Source organism: Triticum aestivum, chromosome 1A (assembly GCF_018294505.1).
Source record: "Triticum aestivum cultivar Chinese Spring chromosome 1A, IWGSC CS RefSeq v2.1, whole genome shotgun sequence".
Classification (NCBI taxonomy): Eukaryota; Viridiplantae; Streptophyta; class Magnoliopsida; order Poales; family Poaceae; genus Triticum; species Triticum aestivum.
Genome location: NC_057794.1, coordinates 24,244,788 through 24,267,312, shown reverse-complemented (window position 1 = coordinate 24,267,312; position 22,525 = coordinate 24,244,788).

Genomic DNA, 22,525 nt, shown 5'->3' with positions numbered 1-22,525 from the left:
CTGCCTAGGGAATACAAGACCTGCTTGCTGTACCTAGCCATCTTCCATAAAGACGAGAAGATAAACCGGACAAGGTTAATTGGGCGGTGGGTTGCGGAAGGACTGATAACTAGACAAGACTGGCCCAGTTCAGTCAGTCAGGCCGAGCATTGTTTTGAGGTACTTGCCGACCTATGGCTTCTCTGTCCTTGCGACATTGGTACTGCAGGGAAGGTCAAGAGCATTACGTTGCATCCACTAGTGTACAACTTCATCACCAGGATGGCCAGGAAAGAACACATTCTGGACACACGCCTATCTTGGCACCTGGCTCGCCACTTCTCCGTTCTCAGCAACATCCGGCTCCGTCCCTCGGATAGCATCCTCAACTTCTTGAAGCAACCATCCCGAGCATCATCTCAGTTAAATCTCGTCAAGGTCCTGGATCTGGAAGGTTGTCCATCCCTTAGGGATAACCAACGATGGCTCAGGAATGTGTGCACCTCATTAATACTGCTCAAGTATCTGAGCCTAAGGAACACAGATGTCACTCAGCTGCCGAAGGAGATCAACATGCTCCAGCAGCTGGAGGTGTTGGACATCCGGCACACTCCTATGAATGCCTGCGCCACAAAACTGCTCATGCTACTGAAGCTAAAGCGTCTGCTGGCTGGTCACACCGGCACTGGTGGTGGTGATGCTAGCACACTTTCCACTGTCCAGATGCCTCACAAGGTCAGAAAAATGATGGACCTGGAAGTGCTGTCCCATGTACAGGCTTCGAAACATCATGCTACAGAGCTGAGAGAGATTGGCCAGCTATGGCAACTAAGGGTTCTTGGTGTGACCATTTATGATTGGAAAGCTCAACTTGAGAACTTACTCCAAGGGATTAGCGATCTGAATGAGTGCCTTCGGTCTTTGTCGATCGAGATCAAGCCTCCGCCTACCAGGCAGGCTGCTACTCCTCCTGACGTACCTGCAGCCGATGCTATCAGTGCACACTGTAAAAACACACCCAAGCTTCTCGAAATCCTGAGCATCAGTGGAGTCACGATGTATGGGCATCTTCTCCCATTGTTCGCAAGAGGCTGCCACAAACTTGCTGAGGTAACTCTTCATAACACCTCGTTAGACCACAATGATATGGAATCCCTCGCAGATTTGCCCAACCTACGCGGCCTCAGGCTCCAGCATGTTAATTTACACACTGAGGGAAAGCTTATAATCCAGACTAATGGGTTCCAAAATCTCAAGTATCTTGTCGTTGAGGGGGGCGGCATCACCGACATCAACTTTGAACTTGGAGAAGCTCCTAAGCTTGAAAACATCACCTGGCTCATCGACGGGATAGTGTCTCTGTCGGGAATCAACAACCTTCCCAAGTTGAAGGAAATGGTGTTCAATGATGGTGTCAGGCTACCAGATCAAGTGATACAAGCCATAGAAGCACATCCAAACTTCATTGATACCAATGGAATATGGGAATTATGCTAATCAGGAGTGAATCTATGGTTCCTTGATTTCAACCTTACAATGTGGTCAGCAAGGATTGCTTCATCCATTCATTCAAGCTCTACTATGATTCTGCTTTGTGTGTGAACTTGATTATGCTCGTATATCTGTTTGTGTTAAAAAAACGCGAGTTCATTTCTATACAGCCAATAGGGGTGTCTGAATGTAACGATAATGTGTCATGACTCATGAGCGTGGGTGTATGCTTATTTGTCCTAAACTAGCACAGCAGCCCACGAAATGCATGAGCCACATCTTTGGTGTCTATTTTTGTTCTTACATATTTGACATTATATTAGGTAAAGAACAATTATAATTTCATATTTGTTTTGTTGTTCGAGACTTTCTGTTGCCTCGTGTTCTTAATTTTCCTCTTTCTCCCTAGCATTGTTTAATTTGAAGTTTAATACCTGTCAGACGGATCCGTCATATAAGATTGAATTCTACCAGCAGTGTCGGTTCATCCAGCTGCTGGATGCATATATGAGCATGTTTCTTGTTATATGAAAAATCACTATTCCAACTGCAGTTCTTCTCTTATCAACAAAGTTCATCATTCCCTCGACCCAGTACAGCGTTTCAGCATTCTCAAAACGCTTCTTTCAGTTATACTCCTAAAAAATTCTCCATTTTCTTCTTATCTGTTTGTGGTTAACCATAATTGCCCAAAGCAGTTATCCATGTGGAGTGCACAACTCTACTCCAGTATAGCAGGATTTTCTGGTCTGTTTTTTTTCCCATGGTAACAAACTGATCGACGGCGATTAGATCGGTTGCAACAACGGATGAAATGAACAACCAGCCAGGCCCAGGCTGGTACCCAAACCTTACTGAACCACCACACCTATATTTGAAGGCAGAGTGGCGTGTAAATTATTGCATTACAGGAGCTACACATAACGCGCAAGTAATACACAAAGGACTGGACAATGCATTGCTAAATAATTTAATCCAGGTTTTAACAGCAATGGGATTGGTTCAAGTTCAGAACAACTGGATCGGGTTCAGTATTACAAATGGTTCATGTTGCATTGGATGATGGAGTTATTCAGCATTACGGATGTCAGAATAAGCAACGATTTATTCAGGGCATTAGATGATTGAATTATTCAGAACATCATGTGATGGAATGGTTAATGTTGCAGCAGCCATCAGGTTCAGCGGTAGCGTCCAGTCCAGGTGTTTACATTAGATAGAGTCCCATGAACACAACATATATGTCCACTGAAGTTTTATTGGTATCACAACAGACAATTGTGGTTCAGAAAATTCATGTCTATCCAGCAACAGAAACATCAGGCAAGTGCTTCTTACCAAATAAGTAAATTTGAACCACCACCCTATGTTGCCTTTAAAGCAAGGTTAGGACTTTGCCGTTTCGGCAGTCCATGACATGTCGCTCGGGCAGGTCTCCAAGCTAAAACTTGAGCGATGGATGACATCGACGAGTTCTGGAGGCTGAGGCGGTGGCATCGGGACGAAGCTTGGACCGGCGGGTACCAACCCTTCATCATAAAGGATTGAAGGTAGAAGCCAAGGAGACAGGGTGGATGGAGCTCGCGAAAATGGCGCAGAAACTCACGGTCGGAGACAAAGCCAAGCCTGCGCCTGCACACGACGGCTGCGCGGACGACAGCGGTGGGGAAGCAGGATGTCGATGAGGAGGTCGTTGTTTTCCAGAACCCTGGACACGGCATCTGGTGTCAAAGCTGATTTTTTGAGCATGGTGTCAAAGCTGATTTCTTCAGTGGCGGGTTTGGGTTGATATAGCAGGCAGAAAAGAGACCCTGTTGGCCTCGTATATAAATAAAAGAATTAAAACTACTACCTCTGTCCGGGTTTATTAGGCCCCTTAGTATTTTGAGCCAAAATTTGACCATCCACATTCCAAATAAAATATAAAATATATGCTACAAAAGGTACAAGGTTAGATTTGTATTTGAAAGAGCTTTCCAACGGTGTAATTTTTTAACATATAGTTTATATTTTATTACTTAAATTTATGGTCAAATTTTAGCCCAAAATGAGAGGGGGGCTAATAAACCCGGACGGAGGGAGTACTAAGCTATGCCTGCTCCCATGCATTTGAAGTACTTTGGTGTCAGTATAGCTGACACGTGTTGTACTACGCTTTGTACTACTAGATTTTTTAGGATGAACACAGTACAACGCTTTGTACTACTTTCTTTGGTTTTTATTAGGGGGTGATTATTGTCGGTACTAAAACCGGCGGATCTCGGGTAGGGGGTCTCGAACTATGCATTTAGGATCGATGGTGAACAAGAGACAAGGGACACAGTATTTACCCAGCTTCAGGCTCTCTCAAAGAAGTAAAACCCTACATCCGCTTTGATTGTATTGATGAGGGAGTATCGAGTACATGATGATCTCCCTTGAGATTGTATATTGTGTCTAAACCCTAAGGTAGGTAGTCATTCTGTCTCCATGGACTGAACCCCATGGTTTATATAGGAACCGGAGGTATCTAGGCATACACATGGTCGGTCGCCAACTAGGAATAAACATGCTGACAGGTGAAGTAGTCCTTGAAGTACATGTCAAATCTTTGACAGAGACCGTCTTGATCACGTCTGGGTTCGGGGCTTTCGGAGTCTTTCCTTATGAGATGGGCGAACCATAAGCTAGCTCGGACCTTATGAGATGGGACTGTGGGCCAACTAGGTTGTTACCCCTTAGTCTAGGACATCATCAGTAGCCCCTGAACTTGTCTTCAAAGTCGGGGTCTTCCTCAGACTAATGTCTTCGGTTTGGAGTCTTTGGCTTGACGGGCAAGTTCTCCTCTCCTGGATGGTCTTTATGTGAACCCAAATCTCCTTTGTTCAAAGCAATCATCGAGCTTCCCCTTAACGGGAGTGCCTGCCCACCACATGTCTTAAGGTCCGCAAATCGTAGCTGGAGTTCTAGGGATTTCTCGTTGGAGGAGAGGTTTCATGGCGGAGGTGGATGGGGGAGAAACGGGAAGCGAACCCTAAATCGACCTGCAGCCGACATACATACTGGAATCGCGAGCGGTTTATGGGCCTCCCCTAAACAATTTACGGGCCAGGCCCTTTTTAGCGGACCTGATCGGGCCGTCTTTTTGAACTATCCCATAAAAGGGTCGGAAAAATGCACTTCACCAGGCAGTGCTAGAGATACTCTAAGCGTATATGCTTTTCCTGCTGGCAGTCGCATGCCCATCGTCCACCAGGCAGCAGCCCCGATTTAGTTTGGTTTCCTTTGTTCCTTTTTTCTTTTCTCCCAAGACAAGAAAGTAGCCGCCTCCAGTTTTTAGAAAGGAGAAAGTTTAACAACCCCTCTCCATATCATAAAACGCGATGTAACTTTCTCTCTAATTTTTCTCTCCACGAGACGGTACTTATAGTGTTGGAATTAAGGCAAACGGAGGCTCGAGGGGCCCACGAGCTCATAGAGCGCGCCCTGGGGGGTGGGCGCCCCCTAAGCTCGTGGCTCCTGGGTGGCCCCCCTCCAGTAGTTCTCTTCCCCGTTATTTTTTATATGTTCTGGAAATAATCTTCATAAATTTTCAGCTCAATTCGAGAACTTTTATTTTTGTACAAAAATAACACCATCGCAATTCTGCTGAAAACAGCGTCAGTACGGGTTAGTTTCATTCAAATCATGCAAATTAGAGTCCAAATCAAGAGCAAACGTGTTTCGAAAAAGTAGATACGTTTGGGATGTATCAGTTACGGTAAGTAATTGACCAGAACCAAAGTGCATTGGAGTACAAAGCCATGCAATTTTGGCGGCGAGTTTATACCAACAAACCAAGAAGAAGCCATTCACTTTGTCATATTGTTGGTTGAAATTGAATGAGAAAACAAAGTGGCAAACCATCATTGAGGAGCTCCAAAATAGCACCAAAAAGTTAAAGAAAAATGATGGCACTAGCTCCAATCAATCTATTGCATTGGATGCCAGGGGCAAATGTACAATCCACCATGCCAAAGATGGAATCAACAGTGATGGGAAACGTGAGGGAGAAGAAGAGGGTTGCACGTGATGGTGCGGCGAGCAAAATATTCATCGCATGGATCGGCATTTTTCTGCCAAGGTGAAGAAGGAGGAGAGGCACAAGTTCTTCATAGATGTGCAAGGAGAGATGATGGAGTTTGATGGGGAAAGGGTAAAAGAGAAGTTGAACATTGAGAGGAAGAACATAGACTTGAAGAAACAAGAGACATATGCAAAATGGGAGCTCGAAAAGGAGGCGACATTGCAAGGATTGAGCTTAAGGGAAAGAAAGGCTTGCGAGAGAAATGGAGGAGTATAGCCTCTTGGATGATGAAGGCAACAAGTGGTTGATTGATCAACCTGAAGAAGAGGATCGGCGAGTGCAACAATGGAGGTGTTTGATTCATTCTTGTATCGCCTATCTATTTCTGTTGGCACGCAATGAATTGTTAAATTATGGTTTATTTTGTTTTTGTCAAATTGAGGATGATTTTTTTATATACGGTGGGCGTGCATGTATTTGTACGAATATAAGTGTGATTGTCCGAAAGGGCAAATGAAAAGCTGGTTGACGTTGTTTTGTGGGTTTGTTTCGTCGCGTTCGAAGACATTTAGGGGTCAAATTTTCCCGGTCATATTGAAGGTGCTCTCATGAAGCTTGAACAAGCCCTTAACGCGATTTTCAGTCTGACTCTTACGCTCATAACCCAGCCACCTCCTCCCCAATTAGGGTTTCTTTGCCAGCATCGGCCCGTGCTATTTCTTGAGCTTGCATTGGTTTTTCCTTTTGAAGATGAAAGGGTGGTGCAGCAAAGTAGAGATAAATATTTCCCTCAATTAGAGAACCAGGGTATCAATCCAATAGGAGGTACGAGCTGTTGGGGAACGCAGTAATTTCAAAAAAAATCCTACGCACACGCAAGATCATGGTGATGCATAGCAACGAGAGGTGAGAGTATTATCTACGTACCCTCGTAGACCATAAGCAGAAGCGTTATGATAATGCGGTTGATGTAGTCGTACGTCTTCACGATCGACCGATCCTAGTACCGAAAGTACGACACCTCCGTGATCTGCACACGTTCGGCTCGGTGACGTCCCATGAACTCACGATCCAGCAGAGTGTTGAGGGAGAGCTTCGTCGGCACGACAGCGTGATGACGGTGATGATGATGCTACCGGAACAGGGCTTCGCCTAAGCACCGCTATGATATGATCGAGATGGATTATGGTGGAGGGGGGCACCGCATAAGGCTAAGAGATCAATGATCAACTTGTGTGTCTATGGGGTGCTCCTTGGCCACGTATATAAAGGATGGAGGGAGGAGGAGGCCGGCCCTCATAAGGCGCGCCCAAAGTGTGGAATCCTATTAGGACTCCCTAGTCCTAGTAGGATTCCACCTCCTACATGGAATAGGAAAAAGGGAAGGGAGGAGGTGCCCCCTTTCCCTAGTCCAATTCGGACCAGTCCATGGGGAAGGGGCGCGGCCACCCTTTAGGTCATTCTCTCCTTTTCCGCATAGCCCATTAAGGCCCAATACGAATTCCCGTAACTCTCCGGTACTCCAAAAAATACCCGAATCACTTGGAATCTTTCCGATGTCCGAATATAGCCTTCCAATATATCGATCTTTACATCTCGACCATTTCGAGACTCCTCGTCATGTCCTCGATCTCATCCGGGACTCCGAACAAACTTCGGTCATCAAATCACATAACTCATAATACAAATCGTCACAGAACATTAAGCGTGCGGACCCTATGGATTCGAGAACTATGTAGACATGACCGAGACACATCTCCGGTCAATAACCAATAGCGGAACCTGGATGCTCATATTGGCCCATACATGTTTTACGAAGATCGTTATCAGTCAAACCGCATAACAACATACGTTGTTCCCTTTGTCATCGGTATGTTACTTGCCCGAGATTCGATCGTCGGTATCCTCATACCAAGTTCAATCTCGTTAACGGCAAGTCTCTTTACTCGTTCCGTAATGCATCATCTCGCAACTAACTCATTAGTCACAATGCTTGCAAGGCTTAGAAGGATGTGCATTATCGAGAGGGCCCAGAGATACCTCTCCGATACACGGAGTGACAAATCCTAATCTCGATCTATGCCAACTCAAAAAACACCATCAGAGACACGTGTAGAGCATCTTTATAATCACCCAGTTATGTTGTGACGTTTGATAGCACACAAGGTGTTCCTCCGGTATTCGGGAGTTGTATAATCTCATAGTCAAAGGAACATGTATAGTCATGAAGAAAGCGCAGTAGCAATAAAACTGAACGATCATTATGCTAAGCTAAGGATGGGTCTTGTCCATCACATCATTCTCTAATGATGTGATCCCGTTCATCAAATGACAACACATATCCATGGTTAGAAAACTTAACCATCTTTGATTAACGAGCTAGTCGAGTAGAGGCATACTAGGGACACTCTGTTTGTCTATGTATTCACACATGTACTAAGTTTCTAGTTAATACAATTCTAGCATAAATAGTAAACATTTATCATGATATAAGGAAATACAAATAACAACTTTATTATTTCCTCTAGGGCATATTTCCTTCACAAGCAAGTCCCCAATCTATGCACCTGCACAAACAATCAAACACTTGCACCCAACGCAATAAAGGGGTTGTCAATCTCTTCATGGTCAATTGCAAAGGTGAGATCTGATAGAGATAGATAAAACTAAACGAAAAATAAAATATTTTGGGTTTTTTGGTTTATAGATCTGAAAATAAAAGATTGCAAAATAGTAGATCGGAAACAAATATGATGAAAAATAGACCCGGGGGCCATAGGTTTCACTAGAGGCTTCTCTCATGAAGGCAAATAATACGGTGGGTGAACAATTTACTGTCGAGCAATTGATAGAAAAGCGCAAAGTTATGACGATATCCAAGACAATGATTATGTGTATAGGCATCACATCCGTGTCAAGTAGACTGACTCCTGCCTGCATCTACTACTATTACTCCACATATCAACCGCTATCCAGCATGCATTTAGAGTATTAAGTTCATAAAAAACGGAGTAACACCTTAAGAAAGATGACATGATGTAGAAGGATAAACTCAAGCAATATGATGAAAACCTCATCTTTTTATCCTTGATGGCAACAATACAAATACATGCCTCGTTACCCCTACCTTGTCACTGGGTGAGGACACCGCAAGATTGAACCTAAAACTAAGCATCTCTCTCATTGCAAGAAATACCAATCTAGTTGGCCAAACCAAACCGATAATTTGAAGAGAAATACAAAGATATCAAATCATGCATATAAGAATTCAAATAATATTCATAGATAATTTGATCATAAATCCACAATTCATCGGATCTCGACAAACACACCGCAAAAAAATATTACATCGGATAGATCTCCAAGAACATCAAGGAGAACATGGTATTGAGAATCAAAGAGAGAGAAGAAGCCATCTAGCTAATAGCTATGGACCCGTAGGTCTGAGGTAAACTACTCATGCTTCATCGAAAGGGCAAATAGGGTTGATGTAGATGCCCTTCGTGATCGAATCCCCCTCCGGTAGGATGCCGGAAAAGGCCCCAAGATGGGATCTCACAGGAACAGAAGGCTGCAGCAGCGGAAAAGTATTTTCGTGGCTCCCTCTGAGGGTTTTGAAATATATGCGAATATATAGGACGAAGAGGTAGGTCAGAGGAGTCCCGAGGGGGCCACAAGGTAGCCCCCCCCCAATAGGGCGCGCCCTCCACCCTTGCCGCCGCCTCGTGGCTCTTTTGGCTTGGAGACGTATCAGCCTGCCTCCTCTCCGATGGCTCATGGAGGCATGGTGGATCCCGGCCCTTATCGGTGGGAGGGCCCCGTTTTTACATATGCCTTCGAGATTTGTTAGGGTTGTTGGGGAACGTTGCAGAAAATTAAAATTTTTCCTACGGTTTCACCAAGATCCATCTATGAGTTCATCTAAGCAACGAGTCAAGGGAGAGAGTTTGCATCTACATACCACTTGTAGATCACGAGCGGAAGCTTGCCAAGGAGATGGTGATGATGGAATCGTACTCGAACGTGATTCGGATCACCGATGTCCTAGTGCTGAACGGACAGCACCTCCGCGTTCAACACACGTACGGGACGGGAGACGTCTCCTCCGTCTTGATCCATCAAGGAGGAAGGAGAGGTTGAGGAAGGCAGCTCCAACGGCAGCACGACGGCGTGGTGCAGTTGACGCGGCAGTATTCCGACAGGGCTTCGCCAAGCACGTACGGAGTAGGAGATGTGTTGGGGAGGGGAGGGGCTGCGCCTTGAGTTATGGTGTATTGCAGCCCTCCCCTCACCCCTCTATATATAGGGGAAAGGGCAAGGGGGGCCGGCCCTCTAGGGAAAACCCTAGGGGGGGCGGCGGCCAAGGGGTGGGGGGCTTGCCCCCCAAGCAAAGGGGGTGCGCCCCCTTTAGGGTTTCCCCCCCACCCTTAGGCGCATGGGCCCAAGGAGGGGGGCGCGCCAAGCCCACTAGGGGCTGGCTGCTATCCCCACGCAGCACAAGTGGCCCCCCGGGAGGGGTGGCCCCTCCCGGTGGACCCCCGAAACCCTTCCGGTGGTCCCGGTACAATACCGGTATAACCCCGAAACTTTTCGGTGCCCGTTTAACAACTTCCCATATATAAAACTTTATCTCCGGACCATTCCGGAACTCCTCGTGACGTCCGGGATCTCATCCGGGACTCCGAACAACATTCGGTAGTCACATACTAGTCTTCCTAACAACCCTAGCGTCACCGAACCTTAAGTGTGTAGACCCTACGGGCTCGGGAGACGTGCAGACATGACCGAGACCACTCTCGGGCAATAACCAACAGCGGGGTCTGGATACCCATGATGGCTCCCACACGCTCCTCGATGATTTCATCAGTTGAACCACGATGTCGAGGATTCGATCAAACCCTGTATACAATTCCCTTTGTCAATCGGTACGTTACTTGCCCGAGACTCGATCGTCGGTATCCCAATACCTTGTTCAGTCTCGTTACCGGCAAGTCACTTTACTCGTACCGTAATGCATGATCCCGTGGCCAACACATTGGTCACCTTGAGCTCATTATGATGATGCATTACCGAGTGGGCCCAGAGATACCTCTCCGTCATACGGAGTGACAAATCCCAGTCTCGATCCGCATAAAACAATAGATACTTTTGGAGATACCTGTAGTGCACCTTTATAGTCACCCAGTTACGTTGTGATGTTTGATACACCCAAAGCACCCCTACGGTATCCAGGAGTTACACGCTCTCATGGTCGAAGGAAGAGATACTTGACATTGGCAAAGCTCTAGCAAACGAACTACACGATCTTTGTGCTATGCTTAGGATTGGGTCTTGTCCATCACATCATTCTTCTAATGATGTGATCCCGTCATCAACGACATCCAATGTCCATAGCCAGGAAACCATGACTATCTGTTGATCACAACGAGCTAGTCAACTAGAGGCTTACTAGGGACATATTGTGGTCTTTGTATTCACACGTGTATTACGATTTCCGGATAATACAGTTATAGCATGAATAAAAGACAATTATCATAAACATAGAAATATAATAATACTTTTATTATTGCCTCTAGGGCATATTTCCAACAGTCTCCCACTTGCACTAGAGTCACCAATCTAGTTACATTGTGATGAATCGAACACCCATAGAGTTTTGGTGTTGATCATGTTTAGCTCGTGAGAGAGGTTTAGTCAACGGATCAGCGACATTCAGATCCGTATGTACTTTGCAAATTTCTATGTCTCCATCTTGAACATTTTCACGGATGGAGTTGAAACGACGCTTGATGTGCCTGGTCTTCTTGTGAAACCTGGGCTCCTTAGGAAGGGCAATAGCTCCAGTGTTGTCACAGAAGAGTTTGATTGGCCCCGACGCATTGGGTATGACTCCTAGGTCGGTGATGAAATCCTTCACCCAAATAGCTTCATGCGCTGCCTCCGAGGCTGCCATTTACTCCGCTTCACATGTAGATCCCGCCACGACGCTCTGCTTGCAGCTGCACCAGCTCACTGCTCCACCATTCAACATATACACGTATCCGGTTTGTGACTTAGAGTCATCCAGATCTGTGTCGAAGCTAGCGTCGACGTAACCCTTTACGACGAGCTCTTCGTCACCTCCATAAATGAGAAACATGTCCTTTGTCCTTTTCAGGTACTTCAGGATATTCTTGACCGCTGTCCAGTGTTCCTTGCCGGGATTACTCTGGTATCTTGCTACCAAACTCACGGCAAGGTTTACATCAGGTCTGGTACACAGCATGGCATACATAATAGATCCTATGGCTGAAGCATAGGGGATGACACTCATCTCTTCTTTATCTTTTGCCGTGGTCGGTGACTGAGCTGAGCTCAATCTCACACCTTGTAACATAGGCAAGAACCCTTTCTTGGACTCATCCATTTTGAACTTTTTCAAAATCTTATCAAGGTATGTGCTTTGTGAAAGACCTATGAGGCGTCTCGATCTATCTCTATAGATCTTGATGCCTAATATATAAGCAGCTTCTCCAAGGTCCTTCATTGAAAAACATTTGTTCAAGTAGGCCTTAATGCTGTCCAGAAATTCTATATCATTTCCCATCAAGAGTATGTCATCCACATATAATATAAGAAATGCTACAGAGCTCCCACTCACTTTCTTGTAAACGCAGGCTTCTCCATAAGTCTGCATAAACCCAAACGCTTTGATCATCTCATCAAAGCGAATATTCCAACTCCGAGATGCTTGCACCAGCCCATAAATGGATCGCTGGAGCTTGCATACTTTGTTAGCGTTCTTAGGATCGACAAAACCTTCTGGCTGCATCATATACAGCTCTTCCTTAAGATGCCCGTTAAGGAATGCCGTTTTGACGTCCATCTGCCATATCTCATAATCATAGTATGCGGCAATTGCTAACATGATTCGGACGGACTTAAGCTTCGCTACGGGAGAGAATGTCTCGTCGTAGTCAATCCCTTGAACTTGTCGATAACCCTTAGCGACAAGTCGAGCTTTATAGATGGTAACATTTCCATCCGCGTCTGTCTTCTTCTTAAAGATCCATTTGTTTTCTATCGCTCGCCGATCATCGGGCAAGTCAGTCAAAGTCCATACTTTGTTTTCATACATGGATTCTATCTCGGATTTCATGGCTTCTAGCCATTTGTTGGAATCTGGGCCCGCCATCGCTTCTTCATAGTTCGAAGGTTCACCGTTGTCTAACAACATGATTTCCAGGACAGGGTTGCCGTACCACTCTGGTGCGGAACGTGTCCTTGTGGACCTACGAAGTTCAGTAGCAAATTGATCCGAAGTACCTTGATCATCATCATTGGTTTCCTCTTCAGTTGGTGTGGGCATCACAGGAACATTTTCCTGAGCTGCACCACTTTCCCGTTCGAGAGGTAGTACTTCATCGAGTTCTACTTTCCTCCCACTTACTTCTTTCGAGAGAAACTCTTTTTCCAGAAAGCATCTGTTTTTGGCAACAAAGATCTTGCCTTCGGATCTTAAGTAGAAGGTATACCCTACCGTTTCCTTAGGGTATCCTATGAAGACGCATTTTTCTGACTTGGGTTCGAGCTTTTCAGGTTGAAGTTTCTTGACATAAGCATCGCATCCCCAAACTTTTAGAAACGACAACTTAGGTTTCTTCCCAAACCATAATTCATACGGTGTCGTCTCAACGGATTTAGACGGTGCCCTATTTAAAGTGAATGTAGCTGTCTCTAGAGCGTATCCCCAAAATGATAGCGGTAAATCGGTAAGAGACATCATAGACCGCACCATATCCAATAGAGTGCGATTACGACGTTCGGACACACCGTTTCGCTGAGGTGTTCCAGGCGGCGTGAGTTGTGAAACGATTCCACATTTCCTTAAGTGCGTGCCAAATTCGTGACTTAAATATTCTCCTCCACGATCTGATCGTAGGAACTTTATCTTTCGGTCATGTTGATTCTCCACCTCATTCTGAAATTCCTTGAACTTTTCAAAGGTCTCAGACTTGTGTTTCATTAAGTAGATATACCCATATCTACTTAAGTCGTCAGTGAGAGTGAGAACATAACGATATCCTCCGCGAGCCTCAACGCTCATTGGACCGCACACATCGGTATGTATGATTTCCAACAAGTTGGTTGCTCGCTCCATTGTACCGGAGAACGGAGTCTTGGTCATTTTGCCCATGAGGCATGGTTCGCATGTGTCAAATGATTCATAATCAAGAGACTCCAAAAGTCCATCAACATGGAGCTTCTCATGCGTTTGACACCAATGTGACCAAGGCGGCAGTGCCACAAGTATGTGGGACTATCGTTATCAACTTTACATCTTTTGGCATCTACACTATGAACATGTGTAATATTACGCTCGAGATTCATTAAGAATAAACCATTGACCATCGGAGCATGACCATAAAACATATCTCTCATATAAATCGAACAACCATTATTCTCAGACTTAAATGAGTAGCCATCTCGAATTAAACGAGATCCAGATACAATGTTCATGCTCAAACTTGGCACTAAATAACAATTATTAAGGTTCAAAACTAATCCCGTAGGTAAATGTAGAGGCAGCGTGCCGACGGCGATCACATCGACTCTGGAACCATTCCCGACGCGCATCGTCACCTCGTCCTTCGCCAGTCTCCGTTTATTCCGCAGCTCCTGCTGTGAGTTACAAATCTGAGCAACGGCACCGGTATCAAATACCCAGGAGTTACTACGAGTACTGGTAAGGTACACATCAATTATATGTATATCAAATATACCTTTGGTGTTGCCGGCCTTCTTATCCGCTAAGTATTTGGGGCAGTTCCGCTTCCAGTGACCCTTCCCCTTGCAATAAAAGCACTCAGTCTCAGGCTTGGGTCCATTCTTTGACTTCTTCCCGGTAACTTGGTTACCAGGCGCGGCAACCTCCTTGCCGTCCTTCTTGAAGTTCTTCTTACCCTTGCCCTTCTTGAACTTAGTGGTCTTATTGACCATCAACACTTGATGTTCTTTCTTGATTTCAACCTCTGCTGACTTCAGCATAGAAAATACTTCAGGAATGGTCTTTACCATCCCCTGCATATTGTAGTTCATCACAAAGCTCTTGTAGCTTGGTGGGAGCGACTGGAGGATTCTGTCAATGACCGCCTCATCTGGGAGGTTAATATTTAGCTGGGTCATACGGTTGTGTAACCCAGACATCTTCAGGATGTGTTCATTGACAGAACTGTTTTCCTCCATCTTACAACTGTAGAACTTGTCGGAGACATCATATCTCTCGACCCGGGCGTGAGCTTGGAAAACTAGTTTCAGCTCTTCGAACATCTCATATGCTCCGTGATGCTCAAAACGCTTTTGGAGCCCCGGTTCTAAGCTGTAAAGCATGCCGCACTGAACGAGGGAGTAATCATCAGCACGAGACTGCCAATCATTCATAATGTCTTGGTTCTCTGGGACGGGAGCGTCACCTAGCGGTCCTTCTAGGACATATTGTTTCCTGGCAGCTATGAGGATGATCCTCAGGTTCCGGACCCAGTCCGTATAGTTGCTGCCATCATCTTTCAGCTTGGTTTTCTCTAGGAACGCGTTGAAGTTCATGTTGACATGAGTGTTGGCCATTTGATCTGCAAGACATATTTGCAAAGGTTTTAGACTAAGTTCATGATAATTAAGTTCTAATCAAATTATGAACTCCCACTTAGATTAGACATCCCTCTAGTCATCTAAGTGTTACACGATCCGAGTCGACTAGCCCGTGTCCGATCATCACGTGAGACGGACTAGTCATCATCGGTGAACATTCTCATGTTGATCGTATCTTTCATACGACTCGTGTTCGACCTTTCGGTCTCCGTGTTCCGAGGCCATGTCTGCACATGCTAGGCTCGTCAAGTTAACCCTAAGTGTTTTCCCTGTGTAAAACTGTCTTACACCCGTTGTATGTGAACGTAAGAATCCATCACACCCGATCATCACGTGGTGCTTAGAAGCGACGAACTGTAGCAACGGTGCACAGTTAGGGGAGAACACTTCTTGAAATTTTGTAAGGGATCACCTTATTTACTACCGTCGTCCTAAGTAAACAAGATGCATAAACATAATAAACATCACATGCAATTATATAGTTGTGACATGATATGGCCAATATCATATAGCTCCATTGATCTCCATCTTCGGGGCTCCATGATCATCTTGTCACCGGCTTGACACCATGATCTCCATCATCATGATCTCCATCATCGTGTCTTCATGAAGTTGTCACGCCAACGACTACTTCTACTTCTATGACTAACGCGTTTAGCAATGAAGTAAAGTAAGTTACATGGCGTTCTTCAATGACACGCAGGTCATACAAAAAATAAAGACAACTCCTATGGCTCCTGCCGGTTGTCATACTCATCGACATGCAAGTCGTGAATCCTATTACAAAGAACATGATCTCATACATCACAATTCATCATTCATCACAACTTCTGGCCATATCACATCACTTGATCAATCGCTGCAAAAACAAGTTAGACGTCCTCTAATTGTTGTTGCATCTTTTACGTGGCTGCAATTGGGTTCTAGCAAGAACGTTTTCTTACCTACGAATAACCACAACGTGATTTTGTCAACTTCTATTTACCCTTCATAAGGGCCCTTTTCATCGAATCCGCTCCAACTAAAGTGGGAGAGACAGACACCCGCCAGCCACCCTATGCAACTAGTGCATGTTAGTCGGTGGAACCGGTCTCACGTAAGCGTACGTGTAAGGTTGGTCTGGGCCGCTTCATCCCACAATACCGCCGAAGCAAGAAAAGACTAGTAGAGGCAATTAAGATGACAAGATCCACGCCCACAACAAAATTGTGTTCTACTCGTGCAAAGAGAACTACGCATAGACCTAGCTCATGATGCCACTGTTGGGGAACGTTGCAGAAAATTAAAAAAATTCCTACGGTTTCACCAAGATCCATCTATGAGTTCATCTAAGAAACGAGTCAAGGGAGAGAGTTTGCATCTACATACCACTTGTAGATCACGAGCGGAAGCTTGCCAAGGAGATGGTGATGATGGAATCGTACTCGAACGTGATTCGGATCACCGATGTCCTAGTGCTGAACGGACAGCACCTCCGCGTTCAACACACGTACGGGACGGGAGACGTCTCCTCCGTCTTGATCCATCAAGGAGGAAGGAGAGGTTGAGGAAGGCAGCTCCAACGGCAGCACGACGGCGTGGTGCAGTTGACGCGGCAGTATTCCGACAGGGCTTCGCCAAGCACGTACGGAGGAGGAGATGTGTTGGGGAGGGGAGGGGCTGCGCCTTGAGTTATGGTGTATTGCAGCCCTCCCCTCACCCCTCTATATATAGGGGAAAGGGCAAGGGGGGCCGGCCCTCTAGGGAAAACCCTAGGGGGGGCGGCGGCCAAGGGGTGGGGGGCTTGCCCCCCAAGCAAAGGGGGTGCACCCCCTTTAGGGTTTCCCCCCCACCCTTAGGCGCATGGGCCCAAGGAGGGGGGCACGCCAAGCCCACTAGGGGCTGGCTGCTATCCCCACGCAGCCCAAGTGGCCCCCCGGGAGGGGTGGCCCCTCCCGGTGGACCCCCGGAACCCTTCCGGTGGTCCCGGTACAATACCGGTATAACCCCGAAACTTTCCGGTACCCGTTTAACAACTTCCCATATATAAAACTTTATCTCCGGACCATTCCGGAACTCCTCGTGACGTCCGGGATCTCATCCGGGACTCCGAACAACATTCGGTAGTCACATACTAGTCTTCCTAACAACCCTAGCATCACCGAACCTTAAGTGTGTAGACCCTACGGGCTCGGGAGACATGCAGACATGACCGAGACCACTCTCGGGCAATAACCAACAGCGGGGTCTGGATACCCATGATGGCTCCCACACGCTCCTCGATGATTTCATCGGTTGAACCACGATGTCGAGGATTCGATCAAACCCTGTATACAATTCCCTTTGTCAATCGGTACGTTACTTGCCCGAGACTCGATCGTCGGTATCCCAATACCTTGTTCAGTCTCGTTACCGGCAAGTCACTTTACTCGTACCGTAATGCATGATCCTGTGGCCAACACATTGGTCACCTTGAGCTCATTATGATGATGCATTACCGAGTGGGCCCAGAGATACCTCTCCGTCATACGGAGTGACAAATCCCAGTCTCGATCCTCATAAAACAATAGATACTTTCGGAGATACCTGTAGTGCACCTTTATAGTCACCCAGTTACGTTGTGACGTTTGATACACCCAAAGCACCCCTACGGTATCCAGGAGTTACACGCTCTCATGGTCGAAGGAAGAGATACTTGACATTGGCAAAGCTCTAGCAAACGAACTACACGATCTTTGTGCTATGCTTAGGATTGGGTCTTGTCCATCACATCATTCTTCTAATGATGTGATCCCGTCATCAACGACATCCAATGTCCATAGCCAGGAAACCATGACTATCTGTTGATCACAACGAGCTAGTCAACTAGAGGCTTACTAGGGACATATTGTGGTCTTTGTATTCACACGTGTATTACGATTTCTGGATAATACAGTTATAGCATGAATAAAAGACAATTATCATAAACATAGAAATATAATAATACTTTTATTATTGCCTATAGGGCATATTTCCAACAAGGGTTTGTGTCCTGCTCAGGAAGGCGAGACGACATCAGCTACCTGAAGACGGAATACGGTTCTCCCCGCCTAGCCCCCGTTTTGGTGGTACGTCTAGCATCATTGGTGGGCGTGCGAAGGTGTGTCTCCGGCAGATCTCTCCTTGACGGATTTGCTCGGATCTGCTTGTCGTTCTTGTATGTTCGTGTGTCTTCATGTTGGATCCTTCCGTTCTACGCTACACTTTACCGGCGGCAGTTGTTGTTCTGGTGCGCTGATCCTTCAAGGCCTTAGCACGACGAATTCCCGACCGTCTACTACAACAAGTTTTGCCCCGGCTCCGATGAGATAGGGGAGATGACGGCGGCGCGCCTTCGGCTCGCTTCGGTGCTCGTAGTCGTCGCTAGGTGGTCTACGGATCTGGATGTAGTTTGTATTATTTCTGATGCTGATAGAGGCGAGGGTCCCAATCTTTCGATGAGATGATAACTATCGATTTGGTGGAGACGACTTTGACGATCCGACTACAAACATGCACGATGTTGCGCCTTAGCAACCGCTAAACCAATCTCCTGAGGTTACTGACGATGCTGGAAGCACGGTCAGCCTGACCACGAAGGTCTATTCCTGCAAGCAATCGAAGAACGAGCAAGAATATGATAAAGCAATCTGAATATCGCAAATATATATGAAGTATTGATAATGGTGGGGATTCGGAAGTGGTCTTGGTCTGGTCGTTGGACACAAACGAAGTACACGAAGTTGCAATGGCTAACTTTTAACTAAACAAATCCCAAGGAAAAAGCTACTAAATGGATCTACTTATATAGGAGCAAGGGGTGGCGGCCAAGGAGGTGGGAGGACGTCCCAAGGCAGCCTAAAACTAACCCTAGGTCGTACAAGGCTCATGGGCCCAAGTGGAGGTGATGCAACACCTTTGGGCTTGTAGTTTGACTCGGATTCTGCTGCAACGTCAGATTGTTTCGTCCGTAACTCAACGCTCCGGACGAATTTGAAGGTGAATCCAATTGGGTTGGAAAGAGCACGAAATCTAGTTTCCAACAAAAAAAGAATCACCCAATTCGAAGTCCGTATGAAAAAGTTGTTGGCGTTTTGAGTCAGGTATGTCTGTGCAGTCCGAATCTGAATTCAGAACGTGAGAGACTTGGACTCTATCTTCTTTTGGTCCAAAAGTGACGTGAGAGGACTTTTTGAACACAACCTAAACTTCTCCTTTTCCCTTATCTTCATATGTGGATTGTACAAATATCCCATACACCTGTAATTAGACAAAACACAAAAGTGTGTGAAGTATTTTTATTCTGGATAACATAAATAGATTATTGAATAGTTTGCATTAGAAATTACCTGACAAATATGCATGTATGCAATATTTTTGGTCGTATCCAAGGTAGTCATGTCCTCATCATCCTCCCCTTTTTGAAAACAAAGCCGTCCTCAACATTGCTTAATCTGAAATGTGGCTAACAAAACAGACAAGGTGTACATGTTGTATATGTATATATCATCCATTTTAACTTCCCTTGATTTTTGCACATATGTCACATGTATACATGAGTAACTTTCATTATTCATAAAATCTAAAGCCAAAAAATTATCACAAGAAGTAGAAGGCATGAAAATGTTGGAACTCAGTTTGCACATATAAGTGGAGCTCTTATTCACTTCAAAAGATTGACAATGTTCATCATTAAACCATCCTAACTTCGATGAATAAACCTTACTTGCATCAAATTTACATGATACAACATGCTTAAATATGCAAACATGCAATAAGTCATTGGACACAGAATCATCATCAAGATTAGAGGTCATATCAAAATGATTAAACATTGGTTCTTTTGCATCAACAGTTAATTCAATGGGTGCACTCAAAATTATTGATATTTCAGTTGTTTGATCACATGACGCATTCATGATAGTAACAAGAGTCTCTAAAATAGGTGGTGTGCTCAAATCAACAGGTAACTCAACACATGATGCATTCAAGTTAACTAGTGAAAGAACATGCGGTGCCCCCATGTTTGGTTTTGGAAATTGATGACAATCTGTATGGACTAATGGTTGCCTTGAGTTATATTTGAAGGTTTTGTCCATAGGCTTTTCTTCGAGTACATGTGTTGGTTTCAAGAAAAGTTTGTGTCGACCAAGGTGCTATTCAAGGAATTATCCAAAGATTGGTCATTTGAGACTTGAGCTTATTGCAAGCATGTCTTGAAGAAGAAGATTGTGTGATCATTCATGTTTACCTTCAAGACATCATCCAAACGAAGACAGTTGGAAAGATTCAAGGTTGATCAAGACTAAGTCAAGAGTGAATCAAGTTGATCAACTCACAAAGTATAGAAGATGTACCGAGAGGGATCAAGTGATCCCATGGTTTGGTAAGCATTGTCCATTGTGCTTTGTGTACTAACCCATGGTCTATGTGAGAGTTCTACATGGGGTTAGGTACATGTTCATGGGCTTGTGTCAAGAGGAAGATATCTCTCAACCCATGGAGAGGATGACATCAAGTGGTGATCGTCATCAAGATTGCCGTGTGCAAGTTCAAGTGGATCATCGCGAAGAGATCAAGTGCTTGAAGCTTGCCGGCCATTGTGGTGACAATGGACTTGTGAAGATGTGTCGAAGAGTGGCTCACCCATAGTGGTCTATGGGGGAGCAATCATCTAGTCTTCATCGTGCCAACACAATCAAGAAAGGTGGTCCAACTTGAGGAAGTCAAGATCGTCATCATCTAGCTCAAGTGGACCATGTGCAAGGCAAAGGTTTGTCCTTGATAGGTTTTCTATTTTACCGGTCTCATGATGGTAGTTGGGAGACCGGGTTATAGGATCGATTGCCGTACTATCAAGGGGGGCTCTCGATGAGTAGCTTGATCGTATCGTTCGTAGAGAGCTCAAACCATTGCATCCTTGCATCATCTTTCTTGGTTCTTGTTTGGTTCTCTTTGTGAGTCTTAGAGCTTATGGTCATCTTGATGACAAGCTTGAGTTCATCGAAAACGGAGTTCGCATGCTTCTTCTATGATGTTTTCGATGTTGGAGGTTCTGCCGATTCTTCTCGGTTGGAGGTTTCACTCCTCTATTTGTTGGCATTCCTCCCCTGCCTCTTCTCGGTTGGAGGTTTCACTTCTCGTTGTTTTGATGCTACTCATCGTCTTGTTTTTAACAAGCTTGAGTTTGCTCAATTCGGAGCTCATATGCAGAAGTTATGGCAGTTCTGATTTTCTTGAGTGTGGTTTTTGTCAGGGTCCCAGCGATAGTACCATGGTACCCAGCGGTAGTACCGCTGAGGAGTCACAAGCGGCAGTACCGCTCCGCAGCAGTAGTACCGCGGGCCACAACGGTAGTACCGCTTAAGCTCACTAAGCGGTAGTACCGCTCCTCGAAGCGGTAGTACCGCTTGATGGTATCAGCAGTAGTACCGCTGCGGCTCCGTGCTCCTACCGCCTCGACTCGAGTGCGCATTTTCTCGTGTCGGGTTTTGTGGCACTAGCTGCGGTAGTAGTGGCGGTAGTACCGCTTATTAGCGGTAGTACCGCTCTGGGTCCCAGCCCCAGCCCCTTTTTCTTCTGGCGCGGCAGTACCGCTGAAGGGGAGCGGTAGTACCGCTTATGAGCGGTAGTACCGCCCTGCCTCCGCGGTAGTACCGCTCTCTGCAGGGCTGAGTGGGGGATAACGATTGGATTTTCCCCCTCCTATAAAAGGATTTTCCCCCGATCGTTTAAGCTCGTGTTCTTCCCCCATTGTTGACCTTCTTCGAGCTTGCTAACTCTCAATCCCTCCATGGATTCTTGCTAGTTTTTGAGGGAAAAGAGAAAGGAGATCTAGATCCACATTTCCACCAATCACTTTCTCCTCTATGTGAGGGGAACCCCTTGGATCTAGATCTTGGAGTTCTTGGTGTTCTCTTTCTTGTTCTTCCTCTCACCTTCCTCCCTAGCATTAGTTGCTTTGGTGAGATTTGAGAGAGAAGGACTTGGGCACTCCGTGTGCCCTTGCCATTGCATTTGGTGCATCGGTTTGAGTTCTCCACATGATACGTGGAAGTTACAAGTTGAGAAGCTTATTACTCTTGGGTGCTTGGTACCCTTGAGCTTGTTCCTCTTGGGTGCTTGGGCGCCCTAGACGGTTGTTGGTGTTCGGAGCTCAATCATTGTGGTGCAAAGCTCCGGGCAAGCGTCGGGGTCTCCAATTAGGTTGTGGAGATCGCCCCGAGCAATTTGACGGGTACCGGTGACCGCCCCCAAGGGTTGCCAAAGTGTACGGGTTCAGTGACCGCCCCCAAAGGTCGCCATTTGTACGGGTTCGGTGACCACCCTCAAGTGTCCCTTAGTGGAATCACGGCATCTTGCATTGTGCGAGAGCGTGAGGAGATT